Here is a 16,495-nt window from a genome sequence, read left to right on the forward strand (position 1 = left end):
AGAGCACTGACCCCAGAGTCGGGATGACCTGGGATCGAATCCAGGCTCAGACACTTAGCACCCACCCAGAAACACTTGGCCATGTAACCTTGAGCAAGTTACTTAACCCCAATTGCTTTAAAAAAAATGTTATCATCGGGTCAGCTAGGTGGTGCAGTGAATAGAGTGCTGACCCTGGAGTCAGGAAGACCTGAGTTCAAATCCGGCATCAGACACTTAACACTTATTAGCCGTGTGACCTTGGGCAAGTCACTTAACCACAATTTCCCTGCCTTCCCCCTTCCAAAAAAAAAAGACAATATTATCATTAATTTAATACAGCTTCTACTATATAATTTTCCCATATTTTGAATAATTTTTAAGTCCAAATCCCTGGACTTACAAAGAAACAAACGTATTCTACTGGACTTATTTTAGTAGAGTGTTAGAACTTTCTTAATTCCTTTTTTTTGTGGGGGGCTGGGATATTTTTTGATGTTAGAATAAATCCTTCTGCTTGCTCCTGGCTGCTGGTTGAATTATATTCTGACTATGATTGTATATGAGGATGACAAAGATTTGGGGTCTTATATTTTCTCCATGATATATTCTGAAGATTTCTAGAGTAGTTCCTTTCTTATTTGCACTGTAACAATAATTTAATGAGCTTCTTAAAGGTTTTGTTCAGAGATCAGTAATTGCCTAAGGTAGGAGCTTAAAAGTACTTGCACAGATTAGTGTGCTTGGAGACTGGATGAAAAGGGCATAACTTTATCAGAGAAACCCGAACACAGAAGCCCTGAGGAGACTAAAAGGTTTTGGTGAATAAGTGAGGAAAGGGAATGTGAGCCCTTTTTGTCACCACTGCCCTTTTTTCCTCTCCTTAAATTTTTTTAGCACGTGTGTTTTTCTAGCATTGGACTCAAGGACAAATGGATACATATCCTATAATAGATGTTGGACTGGCTGTCAAATGATGCATCAATTTTCTGAGTCAAGGTAACAAAAATTGTACAGGCTGGCTCCTTTAGGTAAAACCCTTCATCTGACTCCCAAAGGACCTAGTTCTTTTACTGGAGGTTCTACATAGCAATATCACTCCTTGATAAAACTGTTTCTTATTCAAGTTGAAATTTACAGTATTCCTGTCTGAATCTATGCTTTTTCCTATCAAAATTTTCTCCTTTTCTATAACAATGGTACTAGTTTTTCACTTGGTGATACTTTATTTCTCCTTCAGTTTGATGTAAGGTACACACACACACACACACACACACACATACTACTACTACTACTACTACTACTACTACTACTACTACTACTACTACACACACACAGTTCTTGATCTGGAGGATTCACTCTATCCCAGAACCCATCTTCTCCTCTCCTTTCTCAAGTACCTATTGAGCATTTTGCTCATGTATCTGTAGACCATATATTGGGAAATGTCAGAAAGACAAAAGAAAATATGAGATACTCTCCCTGTCTTTAGGAAATTGACAATTTTGTAGAAGGTACAAGGCAATTGTATGAATGATTTCAGGATAGTGAACAATAATTGCAGGATTGGAGGCTCTCAGGAGATGGCAGAACCTATCACTGAGAGAGGACATATGTGCATCAGCTATTGCAAGGGAATATAGGTTCTTGAAATTCTGTAGGGATACCTAAGAGCACCATCTCAAATTGTAAGGAGGTGACCCCAGGTCCTTGAAAGCTATATTATGTAATGCAAATTCTATAAGAAAATCCCAGAGTTAGCATAGTGAAGTAGATAAGAGCCCTGATTTAGAGTTAAGAAGACAAGGGCTTGAATTCTACCTCAGAGACTCAGGGAAAGTCTCTTGACCTCCCTTGATAGCCATTTCCTCAATAATAAAATATGAATAATAATAACCATAGTATTTAACTCACAGGTATGTTGTGAGACTCAGATGATATAATATATATATACATATACATATGTATATATAAAGTTCTTTGCAAAATTTAAAACAGCATGTATTAGTTATTATTGTTATATGAAGATAGAAAGCTTCAATAAAGACTTGAACATGGCCTGTCTATTTGTCTAGTAGGATCATCCTTAATAATTCTACAGGGGTTTATTCATAGGTAGGCTTCAGGGGGATGACATTTTAACCACTGCAGCTCTTAATGACTGCCAGTTAAAGTGGACAAAGGTTGAAATCTTTCTTAGTAAAGGGAACACACACACTAATGAGCTCACAGAATCCTGAAGCATAGAGGTGGGGAATTGTGGGAAGCTTGGATTGGTTTACTTGGAGTTTAAGAGAGTGAACAGAAGGGAGTGAGGAAGGAGAGCAGTTGATAGTGATGAGAATGGTGTTGATTTGTTGAAAGAGTGAATTAATCAGTGAATGAGAGGAGCATTTGTTAAGCTCTTACTATGTGCAAAGCATTGTACTAAGCACTGGGGATTCAAATAGAAAAGTCAAGTAGTTGCTATCCTTATATTTTCTCAGTTTGTATGTTGCAGTGAGACTGAGAGTGACAAAGTTGTATGTGTGGAATAAATAGAGTGAAAATGGTTCCAGTCATTTTGTGCAGAAGAGTAAGAAAGTGAGAGAGTCAGAGCCTTCTAAGATGACTGAATTCTGGAGTTTTTGGGATTTCTTTTCCTGAAACTGTCTGCCCAGTAAGGCCTAGAGTGACCATAGTGTGTGTGATGCATAGGAGTTCTACAAAGAAAATATTCTACTTTTTCAGTGGAGGGAAAGACACCTTCTGGTTAGGGTGACCCATTTTAACTTCCTCTTATAATACATTTGGAAGAAAAGGATATGTAACTGTGCCCATTTCTATACTAATTCGTGTTCAATTCAATTACATAAGAATTTGGGTTCATCTACTATGTGCTCAGCATTTGGGCAGATGCAAAAGAATCTAAAGATAATAGACTGAAAACTTGGTAATCTAGTTGGGGAGGCAAGCCATTCATGATCAAAAATTTTAAAGCATTGACATAGTTATATTTAAAAAGTATGAAACAGGATGGAAGAGTCTGTATATGTAAATGCAAAAGAGCTTCAGAATAAGGGTAAATCAGCATGGTTTGGGATTAATTTAGGAAGACTTCATGAAGGAGAGTTGTGTGGGTCCCACTGCTATTATAAGTATGAAGAAATCAGCAGGGGTGCAGGCAGGGGCAATATCTGGAAAGCAAAGAGTACTTGGTGTGTCAATCCCTCCACTTGAAGTCATAAAGCCTGCTCTGAGTCTCTTTGTGATTTACTGCTCCCTTTTTTTTATACTGATTGACTGCTCTCCATTCCTGTGCCTCAGGCTTCTGTTCAGTTGATCTCTGGAATGCCTTTATCAAACGATCTAGCTTATCCCTCTCTTATTCCTATACATTTTTCTTGATGAGATATAATCAGTTCAAAGATTTGACTGTCACCAGAGCTGAGCTGTCATTTGGTGTTATGTCTTTGACTCCCATTTATGCTGGTCTCCAAATAACCGAATCCTGACCTGGACCTTCATGAAAATATAGTTAGGATTGGTGGTGAGCAAGTAGAAAGTCTCCTGATGCTGTGACAATCCTATGAACCATTAAGAATAATTCATGGTTAAGAAATTGACCCAAGTAGAGTAAAGAAGGCTGTGTTTGGGGAGGTAGTGAAAGAGAAACTGAATTAAGCATGGGAAAAAAAAAGTAGTCAACTGAAGGCAATATTGAATTCTTACTTGAAATGTTTGGCTATTATTAGTCAGCAGAGAATCATAGGAAAATCTTGAGCAGAAGTAGCATGAGGAAAATGAAGGTTTAATCTAGCATTATTATGCAACATTGACTAGACTAGAACTGCATTAGAGGTGAGAAGATACCAAAAAAAAATTTTTTCCAAGAGTAAGGTGATGAGGCCCATGACTAAGGTACTGACAGTGAAAGAGAATGACTGAATATGAGAGGTATTGAGAGAAGAATTAGTAAGGCTTGAAATTGATTACATAAGGAGTGGGACAATGACAAAAGAAAAAAGGTCAAAGAAAATTCAAAGATTTCTAATCTCTGGACTTGGAGAATTGTGATTATTGCTTTAATGTAGTTAGAGACAGAATGTCTGATATATATCATGATGAAAGAGTGATCAGTTTAGAATCTAGAACTAATGAGTTCAAACTCTTCCTCAGATACTTATTGGGTATGGAACCCTGGGCTAGCCATTTAATTCATCTCAGTCTTGGTTTCTTCAGTGCAAACCAGAAATGATAACACCTGTAGCAAATCATAAGAATTGGAAGTTCCTCCATTAGATTATGAGCTGCTTGAGGGCAGAGATATCTAGGGTCTCTTTTTTGGATCCCCAGTGACTAGCAAAGTGCGTGGCACAGGGTAGACATTTAATAAATGCTAACTGCCTGACTGACAAGGTTCACTCATTGTTGTCCTTTGTACTTGAAAAGGACCAAAATGACATCATGATATCAGGGTCAATGTACAGTGTATCTGACTGCAACTGATCATGCCATCGAGGGTTGTTATAAAGATAGAATGAAGTAATGTAAGAATAGCTGTGTGTAAATGTGGAATTGCTAAATAAATGTTAGCTATTCTTATTATTAATAACTTGAGAAGAGGGACTAGATTGTTTTTCATCATTGAGTTCGCATGTTTTCCAGAGTGATCTGAAGAGAGTAAGAGTTTGTTGAATTAGGTGTAGAATTAAGTGATTTCAATTCAATTGGATTGGATTGGATGCTCTGTTGAAAATATTTCAATTCAAATGATCTGAAATTATATCCTACTGTGCCTTTGCCACTTATAATTATTCTCTGTGTGATTTTGGTCAAATCATTTCGCCTGTCCAGGTCTCAGATTCTTTATTTTATGGAATTGGACTAGCTGATCTCTAAAATCTTTTGCTTCCCATAATCCTATTAATTGAATTGAATTAGGTTGGATTGGATTAAATACTATAATGGAAAATATGTCTGAATTTGTAATCAGAGCAGAATTTGGTTTCAGTTGCTATCTCAGATACTTACTATATGGTTTAGGGGTAACAATTCATTTTCTGAGCATCAATTTCAGCAACAGAGAAATAAGTGGATTGGGTTGATAGATCACTAAAGTTTCTTACAGCTGTAAAACCTTTATGAATTGCATTGACAGGAATGCAAAAGTGAAGGAAGGGGATAATTTTAGGAGAGAGATCATGATTTATGTTAAATTTAAGCTGCCAACAGGTAGACAAAATATAACATGGGTCAGGGGCGGCTTGGTGGTATAGTAGATATATTGCTGAACTTAGAGCCAAGAAAACAGATTCAAATCTTGTTCCAAACACTAAATATGTCACCTTGTGCAATTCACTTTACCTCTTAGTCTCAGTTTTCTTATCTGCAAAATGGACATAATAATAGTAAGCATAGCTCATACCTCACAGGGCTCTTTGTAGGCTCAAATCAGATAATGCATATATTTTCCAAACCTTAAAGTGCTACAAAAATTATCTTCATAATAGGCTAAGAATGAGGAAGGGACCTGTGATTTAATGTATGTAGAGAAGCAACTTGCATTCAGCTTTGTTCTATGTATGCAAAGTAAAATTTTAAAATGGATGCAAGATAATTGGAGTGAAAGCCATCAGTACCAGGGACCATCAGGAAGGACTTCACATGAAGGCAGAATTTGAGCTGAGATTTGAAGGAAACTGGAGACTCTAAGATGCAATAGTAAGGAAGAAGTTAGTTGAAGAAATTCCAGCCAGTACAAAAAGATGGGGACGGGAAATGGGGTGCCATGTATGAAGAAGAGTTAGAAAGCCAGTTTGGATAGAATGGAGTGTGCATGAAAGATTGTAACATGCAGTGAAGTTTGAAAAGGTTGGAAGAAAGTTGTGAAGAACTTTAAAACCCAAAAAGATAGAGCTAATTCTAGAGTTAATAGGTAACCAATGGAGCTTATAGGAGCATGGCATGAGCAAACCTATGTTTTCAAATAAATAGCAATGGCAGTTTTATGGAAAAATGCATTGGAGGGTGATGTGACAAGGCAGAGAGACTAAATTAGGCTATTGTAATAATCTAAGGTCATAGCTTTGTGTGTGTGTGTGTGTGTGTATGTTGCAGACCTCATAGGCAATCCAACATTATTTGTTGGAATGGTATTTTTAAATGCATAAACTAAAATCCATAGTAAAACAAATGAAACTGATTATATAGAAATACACTTATAAAAAAAGTTTATGAACCCAAGGTTAAGACCCCTTGGATAGGTAAAAAGTTATTAGAGCCTGAATTAAGGTGATGGTTTTATAAGTGGAGAGAAGATGGATGCAAGAGATACTGTTAACATAGGAATATTAAGATTTGGCATTTATTGAATATATGGGGTGATTGAGAACGAGGAATGTTAGATGACAATGAAGTTTTTAACCTGGTGACTAGAAGATGGTAATGGTGTCAACAGAGTTAAGAAAGATTAGAAGAACAGTATGTTTTGGGAGAAAGATGCATGTTTCAGACTTGTTGAGCTTGAGATGCCTTTGAGACATCTCATTCTAAATGTCAAATAGGCAGTTTGTGATACAGGACTGTATTTCAGGCCAGTAGAGTTGGAAATATAGACCTGGGATCTATTGACATAGTAATAATAACTAAACCCATAAAAACTTATGAGAGCACCAAATGAAAATCTGTGGAGAGAGAAAAGAGGACAGCCAGAGACAGAGCCTTGGGGTATACCGACATTTAAGGGGTATGCTATGGATGATGACCTGGAAAAAGCCTGAAGAGTGGTCATATGGGTAGGAAGAGAATCAAGAAGGAGAGCATTAGAAAGATTCAGAGAAGAGAGGATGATCCACACAGTCGAATGCAACAGGTGAGAAGGATGAGTACTGAGAATGGCTGTTGCATTTGGCGTTTGGTAATTAAGACATCATTGGTTACTTTTGAGAAGTTTGAGTGATGGCATCAGAAGCCAGATTGAAAAAGGCTGGAAAATGAGTGAAAGGAAAGAAAGTAGAGGCAAAAAAATGTATCATCATTTTTTTGGAGTTTGTTTAGTGATATGTTTTTTTTAGAATGGAGGAGGTATGGGTATGTTTTTGGTCAGCCAGAAAGGAGTCAGTAGATAGGACAATATTAAAGAATAGAGAGATGATGGAGATGATTGTTTGGGGGAATATATTGGAGAAGACAGGAGGAGATAAAATTAAACATAAATGTAGAGAAGTTAACATATAAATGGCTCTCTAGTTATCAGAGACAGTAGTAAAGAAGAGAATGTGGGATCATGTCAGAGCATTATGAGTTGTAAAGAGAGGGAGACCAAAGTCACAGCAAATGGCTGAGTAAAGGAAGAGTAAGATGGAGATAAGCAAGATCCAAGTCTAGGGCACCTTTATCGTCATCTCTCCATTGTGTAGATTTTCTGAAAAATAATTCTGTAGTGTAAATGTGTTTCTATGTCTCTTTCTTGGTTGTTTAATAGTATCAACTGGGCAATCTGGTATGTGTCTGTGTTGTGAATATCTTATCCAGGTGCCAATTTTCTGGTGCCAGTGCTTGCAACTGCTCCACGTGGCAAGGATTGGCTGTTCTGGGAAGGGATGAGTATATAACAAGAAGGCTTCTTGGGCACAGCCCCACCTACATTTCTCTAATGGCACCTCTTCTGAAGCTATTTTCAGAGTGCTAGAGTAATAAATGAAAAATCTTTCCTCTCTACCAACTGGCTTTCATTGGTGCTAGATTGAGACAGCACCAGAGAGAAAAGCAAAATGGTGTACTTTTCTAAAGAGACACTGCTTTCCAAGCCCACAGTCAGATTCCCTACCTTCCCTGAAGGCTAATGATTGTAATAGAAGTCATTTCATCATAAGCCATAGGGTTATACTAGTATACCTAGGTGGCTAGGTACAACAGTAGATAGACTGTTGAACTTGGAAGACCTGAGTTCAAAACCAAATTCAAACATTGGTTGTGTAATGCTGGGCAAATCATTTGACCTCTTCCGGTCTCAGTTTTTGCATCTATATAATGGGAATAATATTAGTACCAACTCTTAAAGTTGTTGTGAAAATAAAATGAAATAATATTTGTAAAGCATTTTGCAAACCTTAAAGTGCTATCTAAATGCTATGTATTATTTTCCTTCTTTAACTCGCATTGCAGTCATTACAGCACAAAAATGATATTTAATATATGATGATTTATTAAATACCTCCAACCAGTTACCACAAAGCCGTTTATTCTCATGGTAAGATAGGGTAGCCTTTAAAATTCTCTACAGAATAACACAATAAAACATAAATAACATTAAATGGTCTATTATTTTACTATTAATTGAGAGATACTCATTACTCCAGGAGGTGGTATAGGAAAAGAAATAAAAACAGTTTCAAAATAGGTTTGCATGAATCTGTGAAAGACATAGACAATTACTAAAAACGTTGGATTATGCCCAAGCCTACACATTCAGAAACTATACCCTATTAGGTCCCCATAATTATGTATGATCAGCATGAAAATATATGCATAATATTTATGTTGCTAGAAGAAATGTTCACTTTAAGCTTATGTTTATAGAAGAGCTGGTCTTCTTTCTGATCTTTCTATATAGACATTGTCATAGTCTGTTTTTCACAGGAAGACAATAGTTCAATTTTCTCATAATTATTGAGCCCATTCCAGAGTTAATATGTACCATCAGGGGGCAACTGATGTAGTATTTGCCCCTTCTCTTTTCATTGGAGCTCTTACATATAAGTAAACCTGAGTTTGGAAGTTATAGGGCACTGAATTTGATTTTCATCAACAGTAGCCAATAGACTGCTCTTTGTTCTTCAGTTTATTCCTTCCTGCTTGGAAAAAAGCATTTATTTTCTCTAACATATGTCACCTATCAGGAAAAAGCTTTCCACTGCACTGGCTATGACACCAAGGGAATCATTTATTACTGATTTTCTATTATAAACTCTGGGGGAAATTGGCTACTGTTGTCCACCCTCTTAGCCATGGCAAAGCAAGTTGGACCATGGGAAGCATTCACTAAGGTTCATCATCTAAAGAAAGTTGAGGGGGAAGTAGGAGAGAGACACAAAGGTGAAAAATATGTTGATGCCTACGGAAAGCAGCTCTGACATTTATGCCACACAGGGCGCACAAATTTATACCCACAAAGGGGACAATAATTAGATGCATAATATAAATACAAGCTCAAGCCATAAGATATAGCAGGTAAATGAATGGAAAAAAATGAAAATGCATCTATTAAGCCCCTAATAATAATGTTCTATGTGCTAAGCTAAGTATTGGGAATACAAATACAAAAGTGAGTCATTGACCTTATGATCATATTTTAATAGGTGAAGAAAACATATAAGGAAAGGAATTTTGTCCTGGGGAGTAGTGGGGATGATGAATATAGCTATAGCTATTGTCTTCTTCTTTCTAGAAGTAATGATAGCATTCATTTGATTACCATTCCAATGGGTGGGTGAACAAACAGGGCAGGGAAGGAGAAAAGATGGCCCAGAGTAGAAGGCTAAAAGAATGGTATGTGGAAAATAGTCCAGGGTCAGCTGGACAATGGATTAGGTAAATTTGCAGTCACTCAGTAATTCACCAATAAAGACCGCTCAACCCTAGTGGGTGCCAATCCAGGTGGAAGACTATGTCAATGCTAATGATGGAATCCTAATGAAGCTGCCCTAAGCCCCAATATTCTAACTTCATTATAGGCCCAGCCCCATTGAACAGCAGTCCCACTGTACCTACCTAACCCCCTGCTAATGTCACAACTTCTTCATATATGCCTCACTGAAACAACAGGTGTGTCCCTGAACTCTTAGTTCCCATAGAAACAGCAGGTGTGTTCATGTAATGGGAACCCAGATACTGCCTTTATCTATTCACTGTCCCCAAACCCATTCTCACAGAAACAGGTATGTTTTTGTATTCAATCAAAATCACATCATCCATCTAGCCCAAGATAGGACCACAATACCTAACTATCTATCTTCACCAGAGAGGACCACAATAGCTAGCCAATTGAAAGGCAGCATTGAAATAAAATCGGGGCAGAGTCAAGATGGTGGAGTAGAAACAGGACCTCTGCACGGCTCCAGCTCCAACCTCCTCCAGTTCATGTAAAAGGTGACTCTGAAGAAACTTCAGAGCTAAGAATCCACAAAATGACACAGAGAAGCTAACCACTGAGGACAGCCCAGCAGGCCAGCAGGAAATGGCCAGCACAGTGCTCTGGGAGCTGACCCCAGCCCCACAGAGGCCAGAGATTTTAGCCTCTGGGAGGGCCTGACCAGGAGCTGGCTGGAGGGACTTCAGATAAGCAGTAGCTGTGGCAGTTTCCAGAATTATCAATACATAGAGGCTAAGGACAAAGTGAGAGGTCAGTGCAGTGTAGAATTTGGGATCCAGTCGTTCAGGAGTGTGGTTGGCTTTTGCCCCCGGGGCGAAAGGCAGCCAAGGCACAGCAGCTGAGGTGCAGCAGCTGTGCAGCCACCAATATGTGGCTGCTTCAGCTCCTGGCCTGCAGATTGTAGGGGGACCAAATGTGAGGGGTAATCACTCTTGCTTTAATCTGCTTGGATCTGGATTTCGGTCTATGGTGGAGGTCCTAGGGTGTGTGACCAGCTTGCCAGAGCATGTGGAGGCGTCAGAGAGAGCACTGAACTAATAACTTCAGTAGTTGAGAAAACCCCAGCATTTGGTATGAAGCTCCCCTGTCTGGTAGCAGAGTCCTACTGTGGCAAAAAGCCCCCAAATCGAGTAATTGAGTGGCAACATGAGCAAACGAGGGAAGCACAGTAAACAGAGCAACCCAACTTTACCCTCCTATTTTGGGGACAAAAAGGATCAAAGACAGTGAAAGAAGAACTCCTGCACCAAAAGTTTCCAAGAAAAACACGAGCTGGTTACATACCATAGAGAAGCTTAAAAAGGATTTTGAAAACCAGATAAGAGAAGTGGAGGAAAAATTGGGAAGAGAAATGAGAATGATGCAAGAAAATTAAGAAATGAGATTCAACAACCTGACTGAAGAAAATGACACCTTAAAAAGCAGACTAACTCAAATGGCAAAAGAGGCTCAAAAAGGCAATGAGGAGAATTCCTTATAAAGCAGAATTTGCCAGATGGAAAAAGAATCTCAAAAGCTCACTGAAGAGAATCATTCCTTCAGAATTAGATTGGAGCAAATGGAAGCTAGTGACTTTATGAGAAATCAAGATACTATCAAACAGATCCAAACAAATGAAAAAAAAAATAGAAGGCAGTGTGAAATATCTCATTAGAAAAACCACTGAGCTGTAAAATAGATACAGGAGAGAGAATTTTAAAATTATTGGACTACCTGAAAGTCATGATCAAAAAAAGAACCTAGAAATCATCATTCAAGAAATTCTCAAGGAAAATTGCCCTGATGTTTTAGAAACAGAGGGCAAAATAGAGGTTGAAAGAATTCACCAATCACCTCCTGAAAAAGATCCCAAAAAGAAAACTGCTAGGAATATTATAGCCAGGTTCTGAAATTCCCAGATAAAGCAGAAAATATTACAAGCAGCCAGGAAGAAACAATTTGAATATTGTGGATATACAATCAGGATAACACAGGACCTGGCAGCTTCTACCCTAAGGATCGAAGGGCTTGGAATATGATATTACAGAGGTCAAAGGGGCTGGGATTAAAACCAAGAATCACCTTCCCAGCAAAAGTGAGTATTATGTTCCAGGGGAAAATATGGTCATTCAGTGGAATAGAGGACTTTCAAACATTCTTCATGAAAAAACCAGAGTGAACAGAAAATTTGACATTCAGATAACAAGAAACAAGAGAAACTTGTGAAGCTAAACAGGGAAAAGAAATCACAAGAAACTTATCAAAGTTGAACTATTTACATCCCTACGTGGAAAAACAGTAATTATAACTTATGAAACTTTCCTCAGTATGAGAATAGTTGAAGGGAATAGAAATGTGTGTGAGTGTGTGTGTATATATGTTTATATATATATATGTCTATATAGGAGGGTATATGGGTATTATGAATACATATGAGAATGTGTGTATATATATGTACAGGTATACATAGATAGAGGGCACAGTTCCATTGTAATAGGAAGAAATGATATTTAAAAGGTGAAATTAAGAGGTGAGAGAGGAATGCAATGAGAGGTGATAGGGAGAGACAGAATGGGGTAAACTATCTCATATAGAAAAGGCAAGGGAAAGTGGTTACAATGGAGGGGAAGAACAGGAAGAAAAAGGGGAATGGGTCAACCTTATTCTCATTGAATTTGGCTTATGGAGGGAATGACATGCACACTAAATAGGGTATCTCACCCTACAGGAGAGTAGGGGGCAGGGGATGAGAGGGGGCATGATGGAAGGGAGGCCAGGCTGGGTGGGAGGGAAGTTGGAAGCACCCACTTTTGAAAAGGGACAGGATCAAAGTAGAGAATAGAACAAGTGGGGGCAGGATAGGATGGAGGGAAATAGTCACTCTTTTACAATATATCCACTATGGAAATGTTTTGCATAGCTACACATTTAAGAAACTATACTGAATTGCTTATCTTCCCAGTAAGGGTAGGTGACAAGGGAGGAAGGGAATGAATCTGGAATTCAAAGATTTAAAATCAAATATTAAATATATATGTATATATTATTATTAATATTATTTTACATGTAACTGGGAAATAAGATATACAGGCACTGGGGTATAGAGATCCACTGTACCCTACTGGAAAGTTGGAGGGGGTGTGAGAAAAGATATGGGAGAGAGCACATTGGAGGAGGGCATATCCAGTGGGATCACTCTTTTGGGGTGATGGGTAGGGGAAAAACGGGGAGAAAATTTGAAACTCAAAATCTTGAGGAAATGAGTGATGTAAACTAGAAGTTAATAAAGTATTTGATTGAAAGAAAAACAAAAAAAAACTGGGAATTTTGAAAGGGGAGGAATACATTTTCTTTCCCTTCTTCATCAAAGTAACTGATATGGTGATATGTCAATAAGCATCATTTCTCTTCTTCTGGAAATTACATTCCTTGCATTTTTAATTTTTTAAGGTCAGGAAATATTTGTTTGGATTTCTATCTCCTATGACTATCACTGTCTGCTATATAGTAAGCACTTAATAAGAGCTTATTCAATTGAATTGAAACAAGATATCCAGAAAAACAATTTGAAATGTTTTTTGTGCTGTTATAGCCTGAATTGATAATTGAATGAGGTAGATCTCTGGATTGTGCCAGGAGAAGCTACATAAGCTATCATTACAGCTGCCAGCTGACAGGGAAAGGGAAAAAAATGAGATGTTTACTGCCTCTTCCTTCCTTGCTAACTTATGATGGGGGAGGGGTGGTGAAGAAAAGATGAAAAAGAGAAATTAAACCAGAAAGAAAGTGTTTATGTATGGATATGTGAAACTTCTAGTTGGAACTCTGTGGTCACTAAATAGGTACCTTCAAATGACCTAATATACTTGTAGGCTGGCTTTTAAGGAAGGGTGTCTTGCATTACTCCCATTTCTCTTCCCAATTTTTTCCTCTATTTATCTCATTTGATTTTCAAAATCCTTTCTGAGCTCTTCCATGGACTGCAACCAATTCATATTTTTCTTGGAGGTTTTGGATGTAGGAGCTTTGACTTTGTTGTCTTCTTCTGGTTGTATATTTTGATCTTCTTTGTCACCAAATTTAGATTCCATAGTCTGAGTTTTTTCCCACTATTTGCTTATTTTCCCAGCCAATTTCTTGAGTTTCTAGCTTTTTGTTAATGTCTCTGCTTCCAGTGTGGAAATTGTACTGTCCCAAGCTTCAGGAGTTTTGTGCAGCTATTTTCAGAGAGATTTCTAGGGACCTGTAAATTTTTAGTTTTGTTAAGGTTGTATGATCAAAGGAGAAATTGTTTGCTCCTTTCCTGGTCAGTGCTCTGGTCGATCCCTCCACCCTCTGTGGGCAAAGAGCTCTGGAAGCAGCCACTGCCACTTCCTTCTTCTGCCACCACCCTGGGGCTGGGGCTGGAACTTGATCCTCTTTCACTCAGGTCTGACAGACCTTTCCTACTGACCTTCTAAACTGTCATTGGCATTTTTGAGTCGAGAAGTCTGGAGACCTCCACAGCTACCTCTGATTCAGTCCCCTGATGCCTGCTCCAGCCCAGTCTGTGCTGGTGCAGCTTATGTGGGACTGTATTCTTCTCTCAGACTGGTGCAACAGACCTTTCCTTGTCAACCTTCCAGATTGTCTTGGGTTAGAAATTTGTTTCACTCTGTCATTTTGTGGGTTCTGCTGCTCTAGAATTTTTAAGAGGAATTTTTTTACAGTATTTAGAGGGGTTTTGGGGAGAGCTCAAGGAAGTCCCTGCATTTACTCTGCCATCTTGGCTCCACCTCTAAGGAAGGATATCTATAGTCACCTATTATAGGAGGATGGTGGCACCCTCAACAGTAATAGAGGAGTTGCAAAGAGAGGAAGTTTTGAGAAGAAAGAGGATGTATTCAATTTTTGAATGTATTGAACTTATGATGTTTACAGGACATCCATTCGAGATGTATAATAAGTAATTGGAGATGTGAGTCTGGAGGTTAAGGGAGAGATTAGGTCCAGATACCTACATTGAACAATGAGTCAGGGAAATGAATGTATGCAGCAAAGTATAGGAAAGAGAAGCCAGGAAGTCTGAATTATCAGGAAGCAACCTCTTCTCACTGAAAGTCAGAAAATAGGAGTGGGAAAGGAAAAAAATTGAAGACAAACGCAAATTTGTTACCTATGAAGCAGGCATTAGAGAGCACAGTGGAAAGGATGGGTAGCTTTAGAGTGGGCCATGGGAGTTGGGTGGGTTATGGGGAATGAGAATAAGGGATTGGACAATAAAGGGCAGAGATGGGATTTGAATAATGACAGCTAGAGTTCAGAATCAAAATAATGGGGAGAGTATGAAAGGTGGAAGTTTGTTAATCATTGAAGAATTAGTTCAGATAGATTTTCAATCTCCATGGGACTTTGGCCTCAGAGTAGAGCTGTCCCAGTGCCTTAGGCAGCTTAGATGAAGGAACAGGTGCTGGGAACTGAAGGAATGGCATTATTGCTCTTTGCCCAAAGAAGGAGACAATAATTTGTCACATCTTATTATCTTCTATTACCATGTGGTTGGGATTTTAGGGAGGAAAGGGGGCATGTCATAGTGCTTCTAATACCTAGACTTGGAGCTGGGAAGATGGATTGAGGTTCTGCTTTTGACACTTTTTGACTATGTGACCTTTGGCAAGTCATTGAAACTTCTCATGGTTCAGTCAGTTCTCTAAGACTATGTTACTTGTGAGCTGTTAATTTGAATAGTTGGAAGAACTTCTCCATAATTTTGAAATCTCAGATCCCTGACATTTCCCCACTCTGTCACCTCCCTCATGACAAACAGCACGACTAAACCAAAGCAAATGGATTGGAAAATAGATAGACTCTGGCTTGACCCCAAATAGGATCATTGCCCTTCTTTATTGCATGTGTGCCTTACAGTGCTTTCTATGTGGAAAAAAAAAGATGCTGTACAAACAGCTGTAAAGATGCATTCTCTAACTACATAAAAATGAAAATTCTCCATTGACCACTGTAGTCAGAATAGGGATAATGATTCACTCACCTTGAAGTAAATAAGTAGAATACTTCCATCTGTGGGTTTATGACCTCATTATTATTTCATATTCTCTCATAGCACAGTACATTAGCCTGAATTAGCACTTATTTTTTTCACTTACTTCACTTGTTCTAATTTGATTTTGTTAACTGCAATATAAGTTCTTTAGTGCAAGATTGTCATAAACTTTTGTGACTGCTGCTATCCCAGCATTAGAAACCATGCTTGGAAGGAGAAAGGATGTTCAGCTTTGACCTTCCTGGATCACTGCATCATCATCTTCACACCTGTCATTTTCTTTCTCTTTTTTTTTTGCTTTTTAAAGGGGGGAAAGTAGGGCCATTGGGGTTAAGTGACTTACCCAAGGTCACACAGCTAGTTTTTTGTGTTAAGTGTCTGAGGCCAGATTTCACACCTGTCATTTTCTGGACGTCCTCATGGTCCTGCAAGGATCTAACCTACTATATAACCTAGAGTCTCTGTGAATTCATACCTACTCCTTCTCTATGTTCATTTAATGCTCCTTTCTACACTTGACAGCTGTTGCTCTAAGGATTCTGATTTAATCAATACTATCACTGGCCCTGGATGGCTATGTTAATAAACTGTCCTATTCTTCTCACCATTCCTGTATCTCCTTTGACCAAAAAAGCTCCCATCCCTAGTCACTACTGATCTACAGGTATTGTCTATTAGAATGGATGGTCCTTAATGATAAGAAATGTCTCATTTTTGTATTTGTATTCCCAACACTTAACACAGTGTTTGGCCCTATAAGCCCTTAATAATTCATTTTTCAGTCATGCTTCCATCTAACCATCAATGCATCCATCCATCTATCTATCTATCTATCTATCTATCTATCTATCTATCTATCTATC

General features: G+C 38.3%; 1 protein-coding gene across 1 annotated transcript in view; it reads left to right on the top strand.

Annotated features, from left to right (window-relative positions):
- The window catches only part of GPC5 (glypican 5), a 1,030,830-nt gene that overhangs the window by 606,115 nt on the left and 408,220 nt on the right, over window positions 1-16,495 (top strand). The gene's annotated exons all lie outside the window — the stretch shown is intronic.

This window comes from Petaurus breviceps, unplaced genomic scaffold (genome assembly GCF_028583685.1).
Source record: "Petaurus breviceps papuanus isolate PSGF00001 unplaced genomic scaffold, PetGlider_PUasm1.0 90743, whole genome shotgun sequence".
Classification (NCBI taxonomy): Eukaryota; Metazoa; Chordata; class Mammalia; order Diprotodontia; family Petauridae; genus Petaurus; species Petaurus breviceps.